The sequence below is a fragment of the Oncorhynchus mykiss genome, chromosome 25, assembly GCF_057628025.1.
Source record: "Oncorhynchus mykiss isolate SJ-2025 chromosome 25, ASM5762802v1, whole genome shotgun sequence".
Classification (NCBI taxonomy): domain Eukaryota; kingdom Metazoa; phylum Chordata; class Actinopteri; order Salmoniformes; family Salmonidae; genus Oncorhynchus; species Oncorhynchus mykiss.
The window spans coordinates 31,279,117-31,291,660 of record NC_143046.1 but is presented as its reverse complement, the minus strand read 5'-3'; the positions used below and the strand labels follow the sequence as shown (position 1 = coordinate 31,291,660).

The 12,544-nt window shown below is 42.0% G+C and overlaps 5 non-coding genes across 5 annotated transcripts; all 5 read right to left on the bottom strand.

The window, feature by feature from the left end:
* Positions 1-2,219: 2,219 nt before the first annotated feature.
* Positions 2,220-2,292, bottom strand: trnaa-agc (transfer RNA alanine (anticodon AGC)). Its single transcript has one exon. It is a non-coding gene; the product is annotated as a tRNA-Ala (tRNA).
* A 238-nt stretch (positions 2,293-2,530) lies between these two features.
* trnaa-agc (transfer RNA alanine (anticodon AGC)) lies at positions 2,531-2,603 on the bottom strand. Its single transcript has one exon. It is a non-coding gene; the product is annotated as a tRNA-Ala (tRNA).
* Positions 2,604-5,566: 2,963 nt separating this feature from the next.
* trnaa-agc (transfer RNA alanine (anticodon AGC)) lies at positions 5,567-5,639 on the bottom strand. Its single transcript has one exon. It is a non-coding gene; the product is annotated as a tRNA-Ala (tRNA).
* Positions 5,640-7,495: 1,856 nt separating this feature from the next.
* trnaa-agc (transfer RNA alanine (anticodon AGC)) lies at positions 7,496-7,568 on the bottom strand. Its single transcript has one exon. It is a non-coding gene; the product is annotated as a tRNA-Ala (tRNA).
* Positions 7,569-10,385: 2,817 nt separating this feature from the next.
* Positions 10,386-10,458, bottom strand: trnaa-agc (transfer RNA alanine (anticodon AGC)). The gene has a single exon. It is a non-coding gene; the product is annotated as a tRNA-Ala (tRNA).
* Positions 10,459-12,544: the final 2,086 nt, after the last annotated feature.

Below are 12,544 nucleotides of genomic sequence, written 5' to 3'. Positions count from 1 at the left end.
TTTCATGGTAGTTCAGTAAAGGTGGAAGTAGTGACTGCAGTAAGCCCAGTGGTGGAAATAGTTGTATTGTTGGGTTAGTGAGTTTTGGGTGTATGATAGCAGAAAAACCTGCGAGTCTGGAGTTCCCCCTGCTGGCTGTCTGTGGAATAACATTAGGATCAGTTGATCGTGGGGAAATGCATGTTAGTCGCCCGAAACATGGTCACTGTTTTCCTGTCTTTTGTCGTGCTTATGCTCACTGCGTCTCAGTGGATCGCTCCAAGGCCTTTCTACTGTAAGCAGAGGAGAGGACAGCCTTCCAGTAGAATAAATAAGAGTCACAGCTCCCAACATTTACTAACAAATGAACAGCTACTAAATCAAAGATCTGTCTCATAAACTACACATGTGCCTACATGTGATAACCAAAGGGGATTTTTGCATTACCCCAAGCGACCACATAATTTGTCCCTTTAATTGAAGTAATAATTCGGTGGTTTGGTGGGATTTCCTAAATTTCAGTGTGTTTCTGCTTGCCACAACAAAGTCAAAAGAGAGAATGAACTGGCACACAGACTAAGATATTAGGACCTGTTTAGTAGCAAACAGAAGGCTGTCCATCATATCGCAAAGCCATTATGACAAGGGCTCCTCCTCCCCTGTAGGATAAATAATAATAATGATGATTTATTCTATATAGCACTTTTCATTACACACAGAATCTCAAAGTAGCTTTAAAAACTCAAATAAACTCAAGGTGATCTGGTACATACTTGGCCGATGGCTTCCAAAGCTTCAGATGATAATAATAAGATGGAGAGTGATGGAGTCTGTAGTTAGAGAAGAGTTGAGGCAGTTCACTTCAGATACTTAGCTTGCACTTGTATGTGCTAGAGAACTGTGCTACATACCAATTATTTTCAATATGTATAAATATAGAGATAGAAATATATGTATGACTCCTGCTCTTTTTGTTTTACCTTTTAATAAATCACTTAAATGGGGATCCCTCTTAATGGTTCATGAGTAATTTGGTATTGTTCGGCATGTTTAACGTTACCTGCCTAAGTACCTTAGATCGCAAGCCCATAATTAGTCAATAGGGCTGACTGGCTAGCTACTAGTACTGTTAACTAGCCAGATAGCAACAAAGCATTGTTAGCTAGCTAATGTAACCATGAAGAATTGACATCTATCTTACATATTATTCGTTTTAGGTCATTTTTGTCCTGTTTAGCTATCTGGCTAGCTAAATTGTTACGATTCACATATCTAGCTGATAATTGTGACGTCAAACGTTTGCTTTGTGTATATCTTGATTCGTCTGTTGTTGCCATTGTCCTGGCTGGAAGGAGGTTCAGTGAATGGGGCTGTGAAGCGTGAGGTAATACAGTAGGGGGAGTGCGAGTGCTTCTTAAATGTATTGCTTTATGCATTCTCCTCACTCGCGTCCACACAAAAACGTACTCAAGAGAACGGAGTGGAGAATACAATCGGAGCATGAGTGTGGAGCATGGTAGTATGTTTGGAAAAACACCCCTAGAGTTTGAGAGCTACAAGCCCCCACTCACCCAGTAATTTTTGAACTGTCCCTAAATTATCCTATTAAAACACTACATGGGAAATACGTCATGAACTCACAACAATTGAAAGTGCAGAGTATAAAACAGTACTTAGCCTAATATATTATGAACAGCCACGATAGCGTCGTCTACTGTTTGGTCTATTTTGAATCAATATTTCAACTCGCCACCACACTCTACATATTTCCCACTGGTGTTTCCCAACTGCAGTCCTCAGGTTGCCCCAGCAACACACATTCACATTTTAGAGCCAGACAAGCACGCTTGATTCAATTTGTTTACTAATCCTTCGATTAGTTAAATCAGTCCAGAGCTACAACAACAATGTGTGCTGATTGAACCAAACTAAATAGTTGGAGGATGCAGGCATCGATCCCGCTACCTCTCGCATGCTAAGCAAGCGCTCTACCATTTGAGCTAATCCCCCTGTGCCTCCAACAAGAAGTATGAAATCTCAATGACCGCACTGCCAAATCCCTCGTCCATAAGAAAGGATACTTTTTAACAAGTATGCTTGCTTCAGCTGTCTAAAAGTATTTTCATGGTAGTTCAGTAAAGGTTGAAGTAGTGATAGGAGTAAGCCCAGTGGTGGAAATAGTTGTATTGTTATCCAGATCTACAACAACAATGTGTGCTGATTGAACCAAACTAAATAGCTGGAGGATGCGGGCATCGATCCCGCTACCTCTCGCATGCTAAGCGAGCGCTCTACCATTTGAGCTAATCCCCCTGTGCCTCCAACAAGAAGTATGAAATCTCAATGACGCACTGCCAAATCCCTCGTCCATAAGAAAGGATACTTTTTAACAAGTATGCTTGCTTCAGCTGTCTAAAAGTATTTTTCATGGTAGTTCAGTAAAGGTTGAAGTAGTGATAGGAGTAAGTCCAGTGGTGGAAATAGTTGTATTGTTGGGTTAGTATCCAGAGGTACAACAACAATGTGTGCTGATTGAACCAAACTAAATAGTTGGAGGATGCGGGCATCGATCCCGCTACCTCTCGCATGCTAAGCGAGCGCTCTACCATTTGAGCTAATCCACCTGTGCCTCCAACAAGAAGTATGAAATCTCAATGACGCACTGCCAAATCCCTCGTCCATAAGAAAGGATACTTTTTAACAAGTATGCTTGCTTCAGCTGTCTAAAAGTATTTTTCATGGTAGTTCAGTAAAGGTTGAAGTAGTGATAGGAGTAAGCCCAGTGGTGGAAATAGTTGTATTGTTGGGTTAGTATCCAGAGCTACAACAACAATGTGTGCTGATTGAACCAAACTAAGTAGTTGGAGGATGCGGGCATCAATCCCGCTACCTCTCGCATGCTAAGCGAGCACTCTACCATTTGAGCTAATCCCCCTGTTGCATCCAACAAGAAGTATGAAATCTCAATGACCGCACTGCCAAATCCCTCGTCCATAAGTAAGGATACTTTTTTAAAAGTATGCTTGCTTCAGCTGTCTAAAAGTATTTTTCATGGTAGTTCAGTAAAGGTGGAAGTAGTGACTGCAGTAAGCCCAGTGGTGGAAATAGTTGTATTGTTGGGTTAGTGAGTTTTGGGTGTATGATAGCAGAAAAACCTGCGAGTCTGGAGTTCCCCCTGCTGGCTGTCTGTGGAATAACATTAGGATCAGTTGATCGTGGGGAAATGCATGTTAGTCGCCCGAAACATGGTCACTGTTTTCCTGTCTTTTGTCGTGCTTATGCTCACTGCGTCTCAGTGGATCGCTCCAAGGCCTTTCTACTGTAAGCAGAGGAGAGGACAGCCTTCCAGTAGAATAAATAAGAGTCACAGCTCCCAACATTTACTAACAAATGAACAGCTACTAAATCAAAGATCTGTCTCATAAACTACACATGTGCCTACATGTGATAACCAAAGGGGATTTTTGCATTACCCCAAGCGACCACATAATTTGTCCCTTTAATTGAAGTAATAATTCGGTGGTTTGGTGGGATTTCCTAAATTTCAGTGTGTTTCTGCTTGCCACAACAAAGTCAAAAGAGAGAATGAACTGGCACACAGACTAAGATATTAGGACCTGTTTAGTAGCAAACAGAAGGCTGTCCATCATATCGCAAAGCCATTATGACAAGGGCTCCTCCTCCCCTGTAGGATAAATAATAATAATGATGATTTATTCTATATAGCACTTTTCATTACACACAGAATCTCAAAGTAGCTTTAAAAACTCAAATAAACTCAAGGTGATCTGGTACATACTTGGCCGATGGCTTCCAAAGCTTCAGATGATAATAATAAGATGGAGAGTGATGGAGTCTGTAGTTAGAGAAGAGTTGAGGCAGTTCACTTCAGATACTTAGCTTGCACTTGTATGTGCTAGAGAACTGTGCTACATACCAATTATTTTCAATATGTATAAATATAGAGATAGAAATATATGTATGACTCCTGCTCTTTTTGTTTTACCTTTTAATAAATCACTTAAATGGGGATCCCTCTTAATGGTTCATGAGTAATTTGGTATTGTTCGGCATGTTTAACGTTACCTGCCTAAGTACCTTAGATCGCAAGCCCATAATTAGTCAATAGGGCTGACTGGCTAGCTACTAGTACTGTTAACTAGCCAGATAGCAACAAAGCATTGTTAGCTAGCTAATGTAACCATGAAGAATTGACATCTATCTTACATATTATTCGTTTTAGGTCATTTTTGTCCTGTTTAGCTATCTGGCTAGCTAAATTGTTACGATTCACATATCTAGCTGATAATTGTGACGTCAAACGTTTGCTTTGTGTATATCTTGATTCGTCTGTTGTTGCCATTGTCCTGGCTGGAAGGAGGTTCAGTGAATGGGGCTGTGAAGCGTGAGGTAATACAGTAGGGGGAGTGCGAGTGCTTCTTAAATGTATTGCTTTATGCATTCTCCTCACTCGCGTCCACACAAAAACGTACTCAAGAGAACGGAGTGGAGAATACAATCGGAGCATGAGTGTGGAGCATGGTAGTATGTTTGGAAAAACACCCCTAGAGTTTGAGAGCTACAAGCCCCCACTCACCCAGTAATTTTTGAACTGTCCCTAAATTATCCTATTAAAACACTACATGGGAAATACGTCATGAACTCACAACAATTGAAAGTGCAGAGTATAAAACAGTACTTAGCCTAATATATTATGAACAGCCACGATAGCGTCGTCTACTGTTTGGTCTATTTTGAATCAATATTTCAACTCGCCACCACACTCTACATATTTCCCACTGGTGTTTCCCAACTGCAGTCCTCAGGTTGCCCCAGCAACACACATTCACATTTTAGAGCCAGACAAGCACGCTTGATTCAATTTGTTTACTAATCCTTCGATTAGTTAAATCAGTCCAGAGCTACAACAACAATGTGTGCTGATTGAACCAAACTAAATAGTTGGAGGATGCAGGCATCGATCCCGCTACCTCTCGCATGCTAAGCAAGCGCTCTACCATTTGAGCTAATCCCCCTGTGCCTCCAACAAGAAGTATGAAATCTCAATGACCGCACTGCCAAATCCCTCGTCCATAAGAAAGGATACTTTTTAACAAGTATGCTTGATTCAGCTGTCTAAAAGTATTTTTCATGGTAGTTCAGTAAAGGTTGAAGTAGTGATAGGAGTAAGCCCAGTGGTGGAAATAGTTGTATTGTTGGGTTAGTATCCAGAGCTACAACAACAATGTGTGCTGATTGAACCAAACTAAATAGTTGGAGGATGCGGGCATCGACCCCGCTACCTCTCGCATGCTAAGCGAGCGCTCTACCATTTGAGCTAATCCCCCTGTGCCTCCAACAAGAAGTATGAAATCTCAATGACCGCACTGCCAAATCCCTCGTCCATAAGAAAGAATACTTTTTAACAAGTATGCTTGCTTCAGCTGTCTAAAAGTATTTTTCATGGTAGTTCAGTAAAGGTTGAAGTAGTGATAGGAGTAAGCCCAGTGGTGGAAATAGTTGTATTGTTGGGTTAGTATCCAGAGCTACAACAACAATGTGTGCTGATTGAACCAAACTAAATAGTTGGAGGATGCGGGCATCGATCCCGCTACCTCTCGCATGCTAAGCGAGCGCTCTACCATTTGAGCTAATCCCCCTGTGTATTGTTGGGTTAGTGAGTTTTGGGTGTATGATAGCAGAAAAACCTGCGAGTCTGGAGTTCCCCCTGCTGGCTGTCTGTGGAATAACATTAGGATCAGTTGATCGTGGGGAAATGCATGTTAGTCGCCCGAAACATGGTCACTGTTTTCCTGTCTTTTGTCGTGCTTATGCTCACTGCGTCTCAGTGGATCGCTCCAAGGCCTTTCTACTGTAAGCAGAGGAGAGGACAGCCTTCCAGTAGAATAAATAAGAGTCACAGCTCCCAACATTTACTAACAAATGAACAGCTACTAAATCAAAGATCTGTCTCATAAACTACACATGTGCCTACATGTGATAACCAAAGGGGATTTTTGCATTACCCCAAGCGACCACATAATTTGTCCCTTTAATTGAAGTAATAATTCGGTGGTTTGGTGGGATTTCCTAAATTCCAGTGTGTTTCTGCTTGCCACAACAAAGTCAAAAGAGAGAATGAACTGGCACACAGACTAAGATATTAGGACCTGTTTAGTAGCAAACAGAAGGCTGTCCATCATATCGCAAAGCCATTATGACAAGGGCTCCTCCTCCCCTGTAGGATAAATAATAATAATTATGATTTATTCTATATAGCACTTTTCATTACACACAGAATCTCAAAGTAGCTTTAAAAACTCAAATAAACTCAAGGTGATCTGGTACATACTTGGCCGATGGCTTCCAAAGCTTCAGATGATAATAATAAGGTGGAGAGTGATGGAGTCTGTAGTTAGAGAGGAGTTGAGGCAGTTCACTTCAGATACTTAGCTTGCACTTGTATGTGCTAGAGAACTGTGCTACATACCAATTATTTTCAATATGTATAAATATAGAGATAGAAATATATGTATGACTCCTGCTCTTTTTGTTTTACCTTTTAATAAATCACTTAAATGGGGATCCCTCTTAATGGTTCATGAGTAATTTGGTATTGTTCGGCATGTTTAACGTTACCTGCCTAAGTACCTTAGATCGCAAGCCCATAATTAGTCAATAGGGCTGACTGGCTAGCTAATAGTACTGTTAACTAGCCAGATAGCAACAAAGCATTGTTAGCTAGCTAATGTAACCATGAAGAATTGACATCTATCTTACATATTATTCGTTTTAGGTCATTTTTGTCCTGTTTAGCTATCTGGCTAGCTAAATTGTTACGATTCACATATCTAGCTGATAATTGTGACGTCAAACGTTTGCTTTGTGTATATCTTGATTCGTCTATTGTTGCCATTGTCCTGGCTGGAAGGAGGTTCAGTGAATGGGGCTGTGAAGCGTGAGGTAATACAGTAGGGGGAGTGCGAGTGCTTCTTAAATGTATTGCTTTATGCATTCTCCTCACTCGCGTCCACACAAAAACGTACTCAAGAGAACGGAGTGGAGAATACAATCGGAGCATGAGTGTGGAGCATGGTAGTATGTTTGGAAAAACACCCCTAGAGTTTGAGAGCTACAAGCCCCCACTCACCCAGTAATTTTTGAACTGTCCCTAAATTATCCTATTAAAACACTACATGGGAAATACGTCATGAACTCACAACAATTGAAAGTGCAGAGTATAAAACAGTACTTAGCCTAATATATTATGAACAGCCACGATAGCGTCGTCTACTGTTTGGTCTATTTTGAATCAATATTTCAACTCGCCACCACACTCTACGTATTTCCCACTGGTGTTTCCCAACTGCAGTCCTCAGGTTGCCCCAGCAACACACATTCACATTTTAGAGCCAGACAAGCACGCTTGATTCAATTTGTTTACTAATCCTTCGATTAGTTAAATCAGTCCAGAGCTACAACAACAATGTGTGCTGATTGAACCAAACTAAATAGTTGGAGGATGCGGGCATCGATCCCGCTACCTCTCGCATGCTAAGCGAGCGCTCTACCATTTGAGCTAATCCCCCTGTGCCTCCAACAAGAAGTATGAAATCTCAATGACCGCACTGCCAAATCCCTTGTCCATAAGAAAGGATACTTTTTAACAAGTATGCTTGCTTCAGCTGTCTAAAAGTATTTTTCATGGTAGTTCAGTAAAGGTGGAAGTAGTGACTGCAGTAAGCCAAGTGGTGGAAATAGTTGTATTGTTGGGTTAGTGAGTTTTGGGTGTATGATAGCAGAAAAACCTGCGAGTCTGGAGTTCCCCCTGCTGGCTGTCTTTTGAATAACATTAGGATCAGTTGATCGTGGGGAAATGCATGTTAGTCGCCCGAAACATGGTCACTGTTTTCCTGTCTTTTGTCGTGCTTATGCTCACTACGTCTCAGTGGATCGCTCCAAGGCCTTTCTACTGTAAGCAGAGGAGAGGACAGCCTTCCAGTAGAATAAATAAGAGTCACAGCTCCCAACATTTACTAACAAATGAACAGCTACTAAATCAAAGATCTGTCTCATAAACTTCACATGTGCCTACATGTGATAACCAAAGGGGATTTTTGCATTACCCCAAGCGACCACATAATTTGTCCCTTTAATTTAAGTAATAATTCGGTGGTTTGGTGGGATTTCCTAAATTCCAGTGTGTTTCTGCTTGCCACAACAAAGTCAAAAGTGTAGTCTGGCCCAGGAGTGGGAAGGTGAACGGAAAGGCTCTGGAGCAACGAACCGCCCTTGCTGTCTCTGCCTGGCCGGTTCCCCTCTTTCCACTGGGATTCTCTGCCTCTAACCCTATTACAGGGGCTGAGTCACTGGCTTACTGGGGCTCTCTCATGCCGTTCCTGGAGGGGGTGCGTCACCTGAGTGGGTTGATTCACTGATGTGGTCATCCTGCCTGGGTTCGCCCCCCCCCCCCCTTGGGTTGTGCCGTGGCGGAGATCTTTGTGGGCTATACTCAGCCTTGTCTCAGGATGGTAAGTTGGTAGTTGAAGATATCCCTCTAGTGGTGTGGGGGCTGTGCTTTGGCAAAATGGGTGGGGTTATATCCTTCCTGTTTGGCCCTGTCCGGGGGTGTCCTCGGATGGGGCCACAGTGTCTCCTGACCCATCCTGTCTCAGCCTCCAGTATTTATGCTGCAGTAGTTTATGTGTCGGGGGGCTAGGGTCAGTTTGTTATATCTGGAGTACTTCTCCTGTCCTATTCAGTGTCCTGTGTGAATCTAAGTGTGCGTTCTCTAATTCTCTCCTTCTCTCTTTCTTTCTCTCTCTCGGAGGACCTGAGCCCTAGGACCATGCCCCAGGACTACCTGACATGATGACTCCTTGCTGTCCCCAGTCCACCTGGCCGTGCTGCTGCTCCAGTTTCAACTGTTCTGCCTTATTATTATTTGACCATGCTGGTCATTTATGAACATTTGAACATCTTGGCCATATTCTGTTATAATCTCCAGCCAGAAGAGGACTGGCCATCCCACATATGCTCTCTCTAATTCTCTCTTTCTTTCTCTCTCTCGGAGGACCTGAGCCCTAGGACCATGCCCCAGGAATACCTGACATGATGACTCCTTGCTGTCCCCAATCCACCTGACTGTGCTGCTGCTCCAGTTTCAACTGTTCTGCCTTATTATTATTCGACCATGCTGGTCATTTATGAACATTTGAACATCTTGGCCATGTTCTGTTATAATCTCCACCCGGCACAGCCAGAAGAGGACTGGCCACCCCACATAGCCTGGTTCCTCTCTAGGTTTCTTCCTAGGTTTTGGCCTTTCTAGGGAGTTTTTCCTAGCCACCGTGCTTCTACACCTGCATTGCTTGCTGTTTGGGGTTTTAGGCTGGGTTTCTGTACAGCACTTTGAGATATCAGCTGATGTACGAAGGGCTATATAAATACATTTGATTTGATTTGATTTGAAAAGAGAGAATTAACTGGCACACAGACTAAGATATTAGGACCTGTTTAGTAGCAAACAGAAGGCTGTCCATCATATCGCAAAGCCATTATGACAAGGGCTCCTCCTCCCCTGTAGGATAAATAATAATTATTATGATTTATTCTATATAGCACTTTTCATTACACACAGAATCTGAAAGTAGCTTTAAAAACTCAAATAACGTGGAGCATGGTAGTATGTTTGGAAAAACACCCCTAGAGTTTGAGAGCTACAAGCCCCCACTCACCCAGTAATTTTTGAACTATCCCTAAATTATCCTATTAAAACACTACATGGGAAATATGTCATGAACTCACAACAATAAAGTGCAGAGTATAAAACAGTACTTAGCCTAATATATTATTAACAGCCACGATAGCGTCGTCTACTGGTAGGTCTATTTTGAATCAATGTTTCAACTCGCCAACACACTCTACCTTCCACTGGTGTTTCCCAACTGCAGTCCTCAGGTTTCCCCAGCAACACACATCCACATTTTAGAGCCAGACAAGCACACTTGATTCAATTTGTTAACTAATCCTTCGATTAGTTAAATCAGTCCAGAGCTACAACAAGGTGTGCTGATTGAACCAAACTAAATAGTTGGAGGATGCGGGCATCGATCCCGCTACCTCTCACATGCTAAGCGAGCACTCTACCATTTGAGCTAATCCCCCTGTGCCTCCAACAAGAAGAATGAAATCTCAATGACCACACTGCCAAATCCCTCGTCCATAAGAAAGGATACTTTTTTAAAAGTATGCTTGCTTCAGCTGTCTAAAAGTATTTTTCATGGTAGTTCAGTAAAGGTTGAAGTAGTGATAGGAGTAAGCCCAGTGGTGGAAATAGTTGTATTGTTGGGTTAGTATCCAGAGCTACAACAACAATGTGTGCTGATTGAACCAAACTAAATAGTTGGAGGATGCGGGCATCGATCCCGCTACCTCTCGCATGCTAAGCGAGCGCTCTACCATTTGAGCTAATCCCCCTGTGTATCAAACAAGAAGTATGAAATCTCAATGACCACACTGCCAAATCCCTCGTCCATAAGTAAGGATACTTTTTAAAAAGTATGCTTGCTTCAGCTGTCTAAAAGTATTTTTCATGGTAGTTCAGTAAAGGTTGAAGTAGTGACTGCAGTAAGCCCAGTGGTGGAAATAGTTGTATTGTTGGGTTAGTGAGTTCTGGGTGTATGATAGCAGAAAAACCTGCGAGTCTGGAGTTCCCCCTGCTGGCTGTCTGTGGAATAACATTAGGATCAGTTGATCGTGGGGAAATGCATGTTAGTCGCCCGAAACATGGTCACTGTTTTCCTGTCTTTTGTCGTGCTTATGCTCACTGCGTCTCAGTGGATCGCTCCAAGGCCTTTCTACTGTAAGCAGAGGAGAGGACAGCCTTCCAGTAGAATACATAAGAGTCACAGCTCCCAACATTTACTAACAAATGAACAGCTACTAAATCAAAGATCTGTCTCATAAACTACACATGTGCCTACATGTGATAACCAAAGGGGATTTTTGCATTACCCCAAGCGACCACATAATTTGTCCCTTTAATTTAAGTAATAATTCGGTGGTTTGGTGGGATTTCCTAAATTCCAGTGTGTTTCTGCTTGCCACAACAAAGTCAAAAGAGAGAATGAACTGGCACACAGACTAAGATATTAGGACCTGTTTAGTAGCAAAAAGAAGGCTGTCCATCGTATCGCAAAGCCATTATGACAAGGGCTCCTCCTCCCCTGTAGGATAAATAATAATAATAATGATTTATTCTATATAGCACTTTTCATTACACACAGAATCTCAAAGTAGCTTTAAAAACTCAAATAAACTCAAGGTGATCTGGTACATACTTGGCCGATGGCTTCCAAAGCTTCAGATGATAATAATAAGATGGAGAGTGATGGAGTCTGTAGTTAGAGAGGAGTTGAGGCAGTAAGGCAGTTCACTTCAGATACTTAGCTTGCACTTGTATGTGCTAGAGAACTGTGCTACATACCAATTATTTTCAATTTGTATAAATATAGAGATAGAAATATATGTATGACTCCTGCTCTTTTTGTTTTACCTTTTAATAAATCACTTAAATGGGGATCCCTCTTAATGGTTCATGAGTAATTTGGTATTGTTCGGCATGTTTAACGTTACCTGCCTAAGTACCTTAGATCGCAAGCCCATAATTAGTCAATAGGGCTGACTGGCTAGCTACTAGTACTGTTAACTAGCCAGATAGCCACAAAGCATTGTTAGCTAGCTAATGTAACCATGAAGAATTGACATCTATCTTACATATTATTCGTTTTAGGTCATTTTTGTCCTGTTTAGCTATCTGGCTAGCTAAATTGTTACGATTCACATATCTAGCTGATAATTGTGAAGTCAAACGTTTGCTTTGTGTATATCTTGATTCGTCTATTGTTGCCATTGTCCTGGCTGGAAGGAGGTTCAGTGAATGGGGCTGTGAAGCGTGAGGTAATACAGTAGGGGGAGTGCGAGTGCTTCTTAAATGTATTGCTTTATGCATTCTCCTCACTCGCGTCCACACAAAAACGTACTCAAGAGAACGGAGTGGAGAATACAATCGGAGCATGAGTGTGGAGCATGGTAGTATGTTTGGAAAAACACCCCTAGAGTTTGAGAGCTACAAGCCCCCACTCACCCAGTAATTTTTGAACTATCCCTAAATTATCCTATTAAAACACTACATGGGAAATATGTCATGAACTCACAACAATAAAGTGCAGAGTATAAAACAGTACTTAGCCTAATATATTATGAACAGCCACGATAGCGTCGTCTACTGGTAGGTCTATTTTGAATCAATATTTCAACTCGCCACCACACTCTACCTTCCACTGGTGTTTCCCAACTGCAGTCCTCAGGTTGCCCCAGCAACACACATTCACATTTTAGAGCCAGACAAGCACACTTGATTCAATTTGTTAACTAATTAGTTAAATCAGTCCAGAGCTACAACAACGTGTGCTGATTGAACCAAACTAAATAGTTGGAGGATGTGGGCATCGATCCCGCTACCTCTCACATGCTAAGCGAGCGCTCTACCATTTGAGCTAAT